General features: G+C 39.2%; 1 pseudogene; it reads right to left on the bottom strand.

Moving 5' to 3' along the window:
• Positions 1 to 12,349, bottom strand: part of LOC135537541 (NACHT, LRR and PYD domains-containing protein 12-like) — a 16,016-nt pseudogene extending 3,667 nt beyond the window's left edge.
• Positions 12,350 to 14,501: the final 2,152 nt, after the last annotated feature.

Below are 14,501 nucleotides of genomic sequence, written 5' to 3'. Positions count from 1 at the left end.
ACCATATCTATTTAGACAGTGAGGTGTCAGATTTAGATTGTATTGAGTAAACAGTCCACACCATATCTATTTAGACAGTGAGGTATCAGATTTAGATTGTATTGAGTATACAGTCCACACCATATCTATATAGACAGTGAGGAATCAGATTTAGATTGTATTGAGTATACAGTCCACACCATATCTATTTAGACAGTGAGGAATCAGATTTAGATTGTATTGAGTATACAGTCCACACCATATCTATTTAGACAGTGAGGAATCAGATTTAGATTGTATTGAGTATACAGTCCACACCATATCTATATAGACAGTGAGGAATCAGATTTAGATTGTATTGAGTATACAGTCCACACCATATCTATTTAGACAGTGAGGAATCAGATTTAGATTGTATTGAGTAAACAGTCCACACCATATCTATTTAGACAGTGAGGTATCAGATTTAGATTGTATTGAGTATACAGTCCACACCATATCTATTTAGACAGTGAGGAATCAGATTTAGATTGTATTGAGTATACAGTCCACACCATATCTATTTAGACAGTGAGGAATCAGATTTAGATTGTATTGAGTATACAGTCCACACCATATCTATTTAGACAGTGAGGAATCAGATTTAGATTGTATTGAGTATACAGTCCACACCATATCTATTTAGACAGTGAGGAATCAGATTTAGATTGTATTGAGTATACAGTCCACACCATATCTATTTAGACAGTGAGGAATCAGATTTAGATTGTATTGAGTATACAGTCCACACCATATCTATTTAGACAGTGAGGTATCAGATTTAGATTGTATTGAGTATACAGTCCACACCATATCTATTTAGACAGTGAGGTATCAGATTTAGATTGTATTGAGTATACAGTCCTCACCATATCTATTTAGACAGTGAGGTATCAGATTTAGATTGTATTGAGTATACAGTCCACACCATATCTATTTTGACAGTGAGGTATCAGATTTAGATTGTATTGAGTATACAGTCCTCACCATATCTATTTAGACAGTGAGGTATCAGATTTAGATTGTATTGAGTATACAGTCCACACCATATCTATTTAGACAGTGAGGTATCAGATTTAGATTGTATTGAGTATACAGTCCACACCATATCTATTTAGACAGTGAGGTATCAGATTTAGATTGTATTGAGTATACAGTCCACACCATATCTATTTAGACAGTGAGGAATCAGATTTAGATTGTATTGAGTATACAGTCCACACCATATCTATTTAGACAGTGAGGTATCAGATTTAGATTGTATTGAGTAAACAGTCCACAACATATCTATTTAGACAGTGAGGTATCAGATTTAGATTGTATTGAGTATACAGTCCACACCATATCTATTTAGACAGTGAGGTATCAGATTTAGATTGTATTTAGTATACAGTCCACACCATATCTATTTAGACAGTGAGGAATCAGATTTAGATTGTATTGAGTATACAGTCCACACCATATCTATTTAGACAGTGAGGTATCAGATTTAGATTGTATTGATTATACAGTCCACACCATATCTATTTAGACAGTGAGGTATCAGATTTAGATTGTATTGAGTATACAGTCCACACCATATCTATTTAGACAGTGAGGTATCAGATTTAGATTGTATTGATTATACAGTCTACACCATATCTATTTAGACAGTGAGGAATCAGATTTAGATTGTATTGAGTATACAGTCCACATCATATCTATTTTGACAGTTGTTGGAGGAAATTATGGTTGAAATGACTAATTATGTATACATTCCAATCAGAACTGACTAGTCCAAATGCTAGAATGTACTGTGTTTATACCAGTGTATGTATCCCTGGTGTATATATCCCTGGTGTATGTATCCCTGGTGTATATATCCCTGTGTTTCCCTGGTGTATGTATCCCTGGTGTATATATCCCTGTGTATATATCCCTGGTGTATATATCCCTGGTGTATATATCCCTGGTGTATATATCCCTGGTGTATATATCCCTGGTGTATATATCCCTGGTGAATATATCCCTGTGTATATATCCCTGGTGTATATATCCCTGGTGTATATATCCCTGTGTTTCCCTGGTGTATATATCCCTGGTGTATATATCCCTGGTGTATGTATCCCTGGTGTATATATCCCTGGTGTATATATCCCTGGTGTATGGATCCCTGGTGTATATATCCCTGTGTATATATCCCAGGTGTATATATCCCTGGTGTATATATCCCTGGTGTATATATCCCTGGTGTATATATCCCTGGTGTATATATCCCTGTGTATATATCCCTGGTGTATATATCCCTGGTGTATATATCCCTGTGTTTCCCTGGTGTATATATCCCTGGTGTATATATCCCTGGTGTATATATCCCTGGTGTATATATCCCTGTGTTTCCCTGGTGTATATATCCCTGGTGTATATATCCCTGTGTTTCCCTGGTGTATATATCCCTGGTGTATATATCCCTGTGTTTCCCTGGTGTATATATCCCTGGTGTATATATCCCTGGTGTATATATCCCTGGTGTATGTATCCCTGGTGTATATATCCCTGTGTATATATCCCTGGTGTATATATCCCTGGTGTATATATCCCTGGTGTATATATCCCTGTTGTATTTATCCCTGGTGTATATATCCCTGGTGTATTTATCCCTGTGTTCCCCTGGTGTATATATCCCTGGTGTATATATCCCTGGTGTATTTATCCCTCTGTTCCCCTGGTGTATATATCCCTGTGTTCCCCTGGTGTATATATCCCTGGTGTATATATCCCTGGTGTATTTATCCCTGTGTTCCCCTGGTGTATATCCCTGGTGTATATATCCCTGGTGTATATATCCCTGGTGTATATATCCCTGTGTTTCCCTGGTGTATATATCCCTGGTGTATGGATCCATGGTGTATATATCCCTGGTGTATATATCCCTGGTGTATATATCCCTGGTGTATTTATCCCTGTGTTCCCCTGGTGTATATCCCTGGTGTATATATCCCTGGTGTATATATCCCTGTTGTATATATCCCTGGTGTATTTATCCCTGTGTTTCCCTGGTGTATATATCCCTGGTGTATATATCCCTGGTGTATATATCCCTGGTGTATCTATCCCTGGTGTTTATATCCCTGGTGTATATATCCCTGGTGTATATATCCCTGGTGTATATATCCCTGTGTTTCCCTGGTGTATATATCCCTGGTGTATATACCCCTGTGTTTCCCTGGTGTATATATCCCTGGTGTATATATCCCTGGTGTATATATCCCTGGTGTATATTTCCCTGGTGTATATATCCCTGTGTTTCCCTGGTGTATATATCCCTGGTGTATATATCCCTGGTGTTTATATCCCTGGTGTATATATCCCTGGTGTATATATCCCTGGTGTATATATCCCTGGTGTATATATCCCTGGTGTATATATCCCTTTGTTTCCCTGGTGTATATATCCCTGGTGTATATATCCCTGGTGTATATATCCCTGGTGTTTATATCCCTGGTGTATATATCCCTTGTGTATATATCCCTGGTGTATATATCCCTGGTGTATATATCCCTGTGTTTCCCTGGTGTATATATCCCTGGTGTATATATCCCTGGTGTATATATCCCTGGTGTTTATATCCCTGGTGTATATATCCCTGGTGTATATATCCCTGTGTTTCCCTGGTGTATATATCCCTGGTGTATATATCCCTGGTGTATATATCCCTGTGTTTCCCTGGTGTATATATCCCTGGTGTATATATCCCTGTGTTGCCCTGGTGTATATATCCCTGGTGTATATATCCCTGTGTTTCCCTGGTGTATATATCCCTGGTGTATATATCCCTGGTGTATATATCCCTGGTGTATGTATCCCTGGTGTATATATCCCTGTGTTTCCCTGGTGTATATATCCCTGGTGTATATATCCCTGTTGTATATATCCCTGGTGTATATATCCCTGGTGTATATATCCCTGGTGTATATATCCCTGTTGTATTTATCCCTGGTGTATATATCCCTGGTGTATATATCCCTGGTGTACATATCCCTGTGTTTCCCTGGTGTATATATCCCTGGTGTATATATCCCTGGTGTATATATCCCTGGTGTATATATCCCTGGTGTATATATCCCTGTGTTTCCCTGGTGTATATATCCCTGGTGTATTTATCCCTGTGTTCCCCTGGTGTATATATCCCTGGTGTATATATCCCTGGTGTATTTATCCCTGTGTTCCCCTGGTGTATATCCCTGTGTATCCATGGTGTATATATCCCTGGTGTATATATCCCTGGTATATATATCCCTGGTGTATATATCCCTGGTGTACATATCCCTGTGTTTCCCTGGTGTATATATCCCTGGTGTATATATCTAAAACACAACCAAATGTAAAACTGTAAGCTTCACTGTCCAAACACATATGGTGTGGACTATGTGTGTCTGGTAAACAAATGTGGATCTGGTGAACAGTTACCACTTGTTGACCAACTACAGGAATACTGACCTCAGAGTCTCCAGTTTACAGTGGGGATTCCCCAGTCCAGCAGAGAGCAGCTTCACTCCTGAATCCTTCAGGTCATTGTTACTCAGATCCAGCTCTCTCAGGTGTGAGGGGTTTGACCTCAGAGCTGAGACCAGAGAAGCACAGCCTTCCTCTGTGACTAGACAGCCTGACAGCCTGCAAAGAGTCAAATCATATTAAAATCACACTGCTATTCTTCGGTGGTGAAAATAGTGACAGTATATTTGTTATCAAATGACAAGTCATCAAAGTGTTGCTTATAGGGAAAAAAATCTATGTTACAAATATTATCATTGCACAGTATTATCATTGCATAGTGTTATCATAGTGTTATCATTGCATAGTGTTATCATAGTGTTATCATTGCATAGTGTTATCATTGCAAAGTGTTATCATTGCATAGTGTTATCATTGCATAGTGTTATCATTGCATAGTGTTATCATTGCATAGTATTATCATTGCATAGTGTTATCATTGCATAGTGTTATCATTGCATAGTGTTATCATTGCATAGTGTTATCATTGCATAGTATTATCATTGCATAGTGTTATCATTGCATAGTGTTATCATAGTGTTATCATTGCATAGTGTTATCATTGCATAATGTTATCATTGCAAAGTGTTATCATTGCATAGTGTTATCATTGCATAGTGTTATCATTGCATAGTGTTATCATTGCATAGTATTATCATTGCATAGTGTTATCATTGCATAGTGTTATCATTGCATAGTATTATCATTGCATAGGGTTATCATTGCATAGTGTTATCATTGCATAGTATTATCATTGCATAGTGTTATCATTGCATAGTGTTATCATTGCATAGTGTTATCATTGCATAGTGTTATCATTGCATAGTATTATCATTGCATAGTATTATCATTGCATAGTGTTATCATTGCATAGTGTTATCATTGCATAGTATTATCATTGCATAGTGTTAAAATTGCATAGTGTTATCATTGCATAGTGTTATCATTGCATAGTGTTATCATTGCATAGTATTATCATTGCATAGTATTATCATTGCATAGTATTATCATTGCATAGTATTATCATTGCAAAGTGTTATCATTGCATAGTGTTATCATTGCATAGTGTTATCATTGCATAGTGTTATCATTGTATAGTGTTATCATTGCATAGTGTTATCATTGCATAGTGTTATCATTGCATAGTATTATCATTGCATAGTATTATCATTGCATAGTGTTATCATTGCATAGTGTTATCATTGCATAGTGTTATCATTGCATAGTGTTATCATTGCATAGTATTATCATTGCATAGTGTTATCATTGCATAGTGTTATCATTGCATAGTGTTATCATTGCATAGTGTTATCATTGTTATCAACAAAACATGCTAACCTCTCACCATTACCAATAACAGAGTCTACAACAAAACATGCTAACCTCTCACCATTACCAGTAACAGAGGCTACAACAAAACATGCTAACCTCTCACCATTACCAATAACAGAGTCTACAACAAAACATGCTAACCTCTCACCATTACCAGTAACAGAGGCTACAACAAAACATGCTAACCTCTCACCATTACCAATAACAGAGGATACAACAAAACATGCTAACCTCTTACCATTACCAATAACAGAGACTACAACAAAACATGCTAACCTCTTGCCATTACCAATAACAGAGGAGTTTAGCATTTATACTGACATTTGTGCCTCTATAACTTTGTTATTCATCATTATTCACTATTCATATCTAAACGGTAAAAAATGTATGAATTCCCTCAAATAAAAGGTGACATTCTGTACTGTCACCTAATATGAAACATTATATCTTAAATCCTAAATGCTGGAGCATAACACCACATTTAAAACTGTAAGCTTCACTGTCCAATCACATATGGTGTGGACTATGTGTGTCTGGTAAACACATGTGGATCTGGTGAACAGTTATCACTTGTTGACCAACTACAGGAATACTGACCTCAGAGTCTCCAGTTTACAGTGGGGATTCCCCAGTCCAGCAGAGAGCAGCTCCACTCCTGAATCCTTCAGGTCGTTGTTACTCAGGTCCAGCTCTCTCAGGTGTGAGGGGTTTGAACTGATAACTGAGGCCAACACTTTACAGGATGTGTTTCTGAGTTTACAGCCACTGAGTCTGAAACACAGAAGAAATACAATGACAGACAGGTTGTATTAAAGTGTTACACTGTAACCTGTGCACAAATAATGTTGTGGGGTTGACCTCAGAGCTGAGACCAGGGAAGCACAGCCTAGAAATGACACATTTTCCAAGTATTTCTTGAAGATAGAAAGATGCTTATTAACAAATATTTGAGTGGACTGACCAGACCAGTTTAAAAATCAGTATCAGTCAGAAGACAGACAGTGAGGAATCAGATTTAGATTGTATTGAGTATACAGTCCACACCATATCTATTTAGACAGTGAGGAATCAGATTTAGATTGTATTGAGTATACAGTCCACACCATATCTATTTAGACAGTGAGGTATCAGATTTAGATTGTATTGAGTATACAGTCCACACCATATCTATTTAGACAGTGAGGAATCAGATTTAGATTGTATTGAGTATACAGTCCACACCATATCTATTTAGACAGTGAGGTATCAGATTTAGATTGTATTGAGTATACAGTCCACACCATATCTATTTAGACAGTGAGGTATCAGATTTAGATTGTATTGAGTATACAGTCCACACCATATCTATTTTGACAGTGAGGTATCAGATTTAGATTGTATTGAGTATACAGTCCACACCATATCTATTTAGACAGTGAGGTATCAGATTTAGATTGTATTGAGTATACAGTCCACACCATATCTATTTAGACAGTGAGGAATCAGATTTAGATTGTATTGAGTATACAGTCCACACCATATCTATTTAGACAGTGAGGAATCAGATTTAGATTGTATTGAGTATACAGTCCACATCATATCTATTTAGACAGTGAGGTATCAGATTTAGATTGTATTGAGTATACAGTCCACACCATATCTATTTAGACAGTGAGGTATCAGATTTAGATTGTATTGAGTATACAGTCCACACCATATCTATTTAGACAGTGAGGAATCAGATTTAGATTGTATTGAGTATACAGTCCTCACCATATCTATTTAGACAGTGAGGAATCAGATTTAGATTGTATTGAGTATACAGTCCACACCATATCTATTTAGACAGTGAGGAATCAGATTTAGATTGTATTGAGTAAACAGTCCACACCATATCTATTTAGACAGTGAGGTGTCAGATTTAGATTGTATTGAGTAAACAGTCCACACCATATCTATTTAGACAGTGAGGTGTCAGATTTAGATTGTATTGAGTATACAGTCCACACCATATCTATTTAGACAGTGAGGAATCAGATTTAGATTGTATTGAGTAAACAGTCCACACCATATCTATTTAGACAGTGAGGTGTCAGATTTAGATTGTATTGAGTAAACAGTCCACACCATATCTATTTAGACAGTGAGGAATCAGATTTAGATTGTATTGAGTATACAGTCCACATCATATCTATTTAGACAGTGAGGTATCAGATTTAGATTGTATTGAGTATACAGTCCACACCATATCTATTTAGACAGTGAGGTATCAGATTTAGATTGTATTGAGTATACAGTCCACACCATATCTATTTAGACAGTGAGGAATCAGATTTAGATTGTATTGAGTATACAGTCCTCACCATATCTATTTAGACAGTGAGGAATCAGATTTAGATTGTATTGAGTATACAGTCCACACCATATCTATTTAGACAGTGAGGAATCAGATTTAGATTGTATTGAGTAAACAGTCCACACCATATCTATTTAGACAGTGAGGTGTCAGATTTAGATTGTATTGAGTAAACAGTCCACACCATATCTATTTAGACAGTGAGGTGTCAGATTTAGATTGTATTGAGTATACAGTCCACACCATATCTATTTAGACATTGAGGAATCAGATTTAGATTGTATTGAGTATACAGTCCACACCATATCTATTTAGACATTGAGGAATCAGATTTAGATTGTATTGAGTAAACAGTCCACACCATATCTATTTAGACATTGAGGAATCAGATTTAGATTGTATTGAGTATACAGTCCACACCATATCTATTTAGACAGTGAGGAATCAGATTTAGATTGTATTGAGTATACAGTCCACACCATATCTATTTAGACAGTGAGGTATCAGATTTAGATTGTATTGAGTATACAGTCCACACCATATCTATTTAGACAGTGAGGTATCAGATTTAGATTGTATTGAGTATACAGTCCACACCATATCTATTTTGACAGTGAGGTATCAGATTTAGATTGTATTGAGTCAACAGTCCACACCATATCTATTCTGACAGTGAAGCTAACATTGTAAATGTGTCTCTATACTCCAACATTTTGGATTTCAGATCAAATGTTTCATATGAGGTGACAGTATAAAATGTCACCTTTTATTTGAGGATATTTTAATACATATCTGTTTCAACGTTTAGAAAGATTAAAGCATTTTATGTATCTAGTCCCCCCATTTGAAGAAGTCATAAGTATTCTGACACTTAAAGTGTATTAAATTAGTCAAAAGTATATCTGGTCCCATATTCCTCGAACACAATGACAACATCAAGCCTGTGACGCCTTGACTGAGAAAGATCATGAATGAATCATGAATAATAATGAGTGAGAAAGTTACAGAGGCTACAACAAAACATGCTAAACTCTCACCATTACCAATAACAGAGACTACAACAAAACATGCTAACCTCTCACCATTACCAATAACAGAGGCTACACCAAAACATGCTAACCTCTCACCATTACCAATAACAGAGGATACAACAAAACATGCTAACCTCTCACCATTACCAATAACAGAGGCTACAACAAAACATGCTAACCTCTCACCATTACCAATAACAGAGGCTACAACAAAACATGCTAACCTCTCACCGTTACCAATAACAGAGACTACAACAACATGTTAACCTCTCACCATTACCAATAACAGAGACTACAACAAAACATGCTAACCTCTCACCATTACCAATAACAGAGACTACAACAAAACATGCTAACCTCTCACCATTACCAATAACAGAGGCTACAACAAAACATGCTAACCTCTCACCATTACCAATAACAGAGGATACAACAAAACATGCTAACCTCTCACCATTACCAATAACAGAGGCTACAATAACAGAGGCTACAACAAAACATGCTAACCTCTCACCATTACCAATAACAGAGGATACAACAAAACATGCTAACCTCTCACCTTTAAGCTCAAATAAAAGGTGACATTCTGTACTGTTGCCTAATATGAAACATTATATCTCAAATCCAAAATGCTGGAGAATAGCGCCAAATTTAAAACTGTAAGCTTCACTGTCCAAACACATATAGTGTGGACTATGTGTGTCTGGTAAACACATGTGGATCTGGTGAACAGTTATCACTTGTTGACCAACTACAGGAATACTGACCTCAGAGTCTCCAGTTTACAGTGGGGATTCCCCAGTCCAGCAGAGAGCAGCTTCACTCCTGAATCCTTCAGGTCGTTGATACTCAGGTCCAGCTCTCTCAGGTGTGAGGGGTTTGAACTGAGAACTGAGGCCAACACTTTACAGGATGTGTCTGTGAGTTTACAGCCAGTGAGTCTGAAACACAGAAGAAATACTATGACAGACAGGTTATATTAAAATATTTCGCTTAGCTGTCCCTGCTTAAACTGTTAGCACTGCTCAAATAATGTGTATATTGTGCTGATCAGTTTGTAATATAGTTAGAAAGTTTTCAGCTGATAGAAAGTTTATTCAGCCAATTAAATTACTGTTGTTCCTACATACAGTAAAGTTTGGTCTGAGGGATAGTCACATGGGTACTTACAGAGCCAGTCAGCCAATGAAAATGCAGCTGTAACTACAATTTATTTTGGTGTGCGATATTTACATGAATACTTACAGAGCTTTCCTGCAGCCTCTCACAGCTGGGAGCAGTCTCCTACGACCCTCTTCTGATGTCTTGTATTCCTTCAGGTCAAACACATCCAGAACCTCCTCTGATATCTGCAGCATGTAGGCCAGCGCTGAACACTGAGCAAGGGAGAGTTTTTGGATCTGTTCTCTGACCTCAAGTATACTTCGATTACTTTCTGTACTGAATGGTCTTTCATCTCTATCAGACAGTGGAAGAGATTGATGCACCTCTCAGGGGAGATGTTCTTCCTCTGCATCACCTTAAGGGATTGGATTGTTTTCTTGACGCTCTCTGGACTGCTTTCTGTCTGTGTCACCAGACCTCGTAGGAGTTTCTGATTGGCTGCCAGTGACATGCCATGAAGGAAGCGGACAAAAAGGTCCAGGTGTCCATTCTTACTCTCCAAGGCTTTATCCACGGCACTCTTCAGCAGCTCATCCAAAGTTAGCTCTTCAGACGCACCTCTAGACTTTCTAGACTTTCTCTTGAGGAAGGGCTTCAGTGCATCCATGTTCCTGGTTGTGTAACAATGGTACATGTAGACAGCTGAGAGAAACTCCTGAATGCTCAGATGAACAAAGCAGTACACCACTCTCTGAAATAACACAGACTCTTCTTTAAAGATTTGTGTGCACACTCCTGAGTACACCGAAGCTTCTTTGACATCAAGGCCAGCCTCTTTCAGGTCTTCTTCATAGAACATCAGATTACCCTTCTCCAGATTTTTAAACGCCAGCTTCCCCAGCTTCAGAAGAATTTCCTTATCTGACTCCATGAGCTCCTCTTGATCCATCTCATCTCTTCCATGATACTTCTGGTTCTTCAGGCTGGTCTGAATGAGCAGGAAGTGTATGGACATCTCAGTCAGAGTCGTGGGCATCTCTCTCCTCTTGTCTGTACTCAACATGTGTTCAAGGACTATTGCAGAAATCCAACAGAAGACTGGAATGTGGCACATGATGTGGAGGCTCCTTGATGTCTTTATGTGTGAGATGATTCTGCTGGCCAGGTCCTCATCACTGAATCTCTTCCTGAAGTACTCCTCCTTCTGTGGGTCATTGAACCCCCGTACCTCTGTTACCTGGTCAACACACTGAGGGGGGATCTGATTGGTTGCTGCTGGTCGGGAGGTTATCCATAGGAGAGCAGAGGGAAGCAGATTCCCCTTGATGAGATTTGTCAGCAGAACATCGAGAGACGATGTCTGGGTGACATCAGACACCTTTTCATTGTGCTGGAAATCCAATGGAAATCTGCTTTCATCCAAACCATCCAAGATGAACATAGTTTTACAGGCAGTGAGTTTCTCTGCATTGCCTTTGTCTAGTTCTGTGTGGAAGTCATTTAAAAGTCTGAGAAGACTGTACTGGCGATCTTTGATCAAGTTCAGCTCCCGGAAAGGAAGCACAAATATGATCTCCACATCTTGATTAGCCTTCCCTTCAGCCCAGTCTAGGATGAACTTCTGCACAGAGACTGTTTTTCCGATGCCAGCGATGCCCTTCGTCAGCACAGTTCTGATGCGTCTCTCTTGGCCAGGTAAGGGTTTAAAGATGTCATTGCAGTGGATTGCTGTGTCATGTGAGGTTGGTGTCCTGGATGCTGTCTCTAGCTGCCACACCTCATGTTCTTTGTTAACCGCTTCACTCTCTCCTTCTGTGATGTAGAGCTCTGTGTAAATCCTGTTAAGGGGAGTTTGAGTCCCTGCTGTTTCGATGCCTTCTATCACACATTCATACCTCCTCATCAGACTGTCTTTATGGTTTACTACAGCTCTCTGCAGACTGTCTTCATGGTTTACTACAGCTCTCTGCAGACTGTCTTCATGGTTTACTACAGCTCTCTGCAGACTGTCTTCATGGTTTACTACAGCTCTCTGCAGGCTGTCTTCATGGTTTACTACAGCTCTCTGCAGACTGTCTTCATGGTTTACTACAGCTCTCTGCAGACTGTCTTCATGGTTTACTACAGCTCTCTGCAGACTGTCTTCATGGTTTACTACAGCTCTCTGCAGACTGTCTTTATGGTTTACTACAGCTCTCTGCAGACTGTCTTCATGGTTTACTACAGCTCTCTGCAGACTGTCTTCATGGTTTACTACAGCTCTCTGCAGACTGTCTTCATGGTTTACTACAGCTCTCTGCAGACTGTCTTCATGGTTTACTACAGCTCTCTGCAGACTGTCTTCATGGTTTACTACAGCTCTCTGCAGGCTGTCTTCATGGTTTACTACAGCTCTCTGCAGACTGTCTTCATGGTTTACTACAGCTCTCTGCAGACTGTCTTCATGGTTTACTACAGCTCTCTGCAGACTGTCTTCATGGTTTACTACAGCTCTCTGCAGACTGTCTTCATGGTTTACTACAGCTCTCTGCAGACTGTCTTCATGGTTTACTACAGCTCTCTGCAGGCTGTCTTCATGGTTTACTACAGCTCTCTGCAGACTGCCTTCATGGTTTACTACAGCTCTCTGCAGGCTGTCTTCATGGTTTACTACAGCTCTCTGCAGACTGTCTTCATGGTTTACTACAGCTCTCTGCAGACTGTCTTCATGGTTTACTACAGCTCTCTGCAGACTGTCTTCATGGTTTACTACAGCTCTCTGCAGACTGTCTTCATGGTTTACTACAGCTCTCTGCAGGCTGTCTTCATGGTTTACTACAGCTCTCTGCAGACTGTCTTCATGGTTTACTACAGCTCTCTGCAGACTGTCTTCATGGTTTACTACAGCTCTCTGCAGACTGTCTTCATGGTTTACTACAGCTCTCTGCAGGCTGTCTTCATGGTTTACTACAGCTCTCTGCAGACTGTCTTCATGGTTTACTACAGCTCTCTGCAGGCTGTCTTCATGGTTTACTACAGCTCTCTGCAGGCTGTCATCCACTACAAGGAAGAGGAAAAGGATGTGTATCAGACACATTCGTTAACACGATGAAGTGGGTCTTCACATCTACAGTAACTTATATTATCTCATATTATTGTAGTTAACTCTTAATCATATTGAGGCATTGACTTAGCACAGGTCTGCAAGTGTCCTTACTGTTTTCAGAGCCTCTTGCATCATTGGGTTCACTCAGGTGCTGTAGTACAGGACGTGTCCTGGATCTCTTTCTACACCGAGGACAGTCATAGTCTCCTGAAGGAGCAGGTTTCTCCCAGTATCTGGTGATGCACTGTCTGCAGAACCTGTGTCCACAGGTGATGGAGACTGGATCCCTCAGCACCTGGTGACACACTGCACACCTGGACTGATCCTCTGGCAGAGTAGACCATCCACTACAGAGATAAAGGAGAGAGATACTGATCCTCTAACAGAGTAGACCATCCACTACAGAGATAAAGGAGAGAGAGATACTGATCCTCTAACAGAGTAGACCATCCACTACAGAGATAAAGGAGAGAGAGAGATATTGATCCTCTAACAGAGTAGACCATCCACTACAGAGATAAAGGAGAGAGATACTGATCCTCTAACAGAGTAGACCATCCACTACAGAGATAAAGGAGAGAGAGAGATATTGATCCTCTAACAGAGTAGACCATCCACTACAGAGATAAAGGAGAGAGATACTGATCCTCTAACAGAGTAGACCATCCACTACAGAGATAAAGGAGAGAGAGAGATATTGATCCTCTAACAGAGTAGACCATCCACTACAGAGATAAAGGAGAGAGATACTGATCCTCTAACAGAGTAGACCATCCACTACAGAGATAAAGGAGAGAGAGAGATATTGATCCTCTAACAGAGTAGACCATCCACTACAGAGATAAAGGAGAGAGAGATACTGATCCTCTAACAGAGTAGACCATCCACTACAGAGATAAAGGAGAGAGATACTGATCCTCTAACAGAGTAGACCATCCACTACAGAGATAAAGGAGAGAGATACTGATCCTCTAACAGAGTAGACCATCCACTACAGAGATAAAAGAGAGAGATACTGATCCTCTAACAGAGTAGACCATCCACTACAGAGATAAAGGAGAGA

This window comes from Oncorhynchus masou, unplaced genomic scaffold (genome assembly GCF_036934945.1).
Source record: "Oncorhynchus masou masou isolate Uvic2021 unplaced genomic scaffold, UVic_Omas_1.1 unplaced_scaffold_810, whole genome shotgun sequence".
Classification (NCBI taxonomy): Eukaryota; Metazoa; Chordata; class Actinopteri; order Salmoniformes; family Salmonidae; genus Oncorhynchus; species Oncorhynchus masou.
The sequence above is the reverse complement of the archived record's forward strand: the minus strand, read 5'-3'. Positions and strand labels throughout refer to the sequence as shown.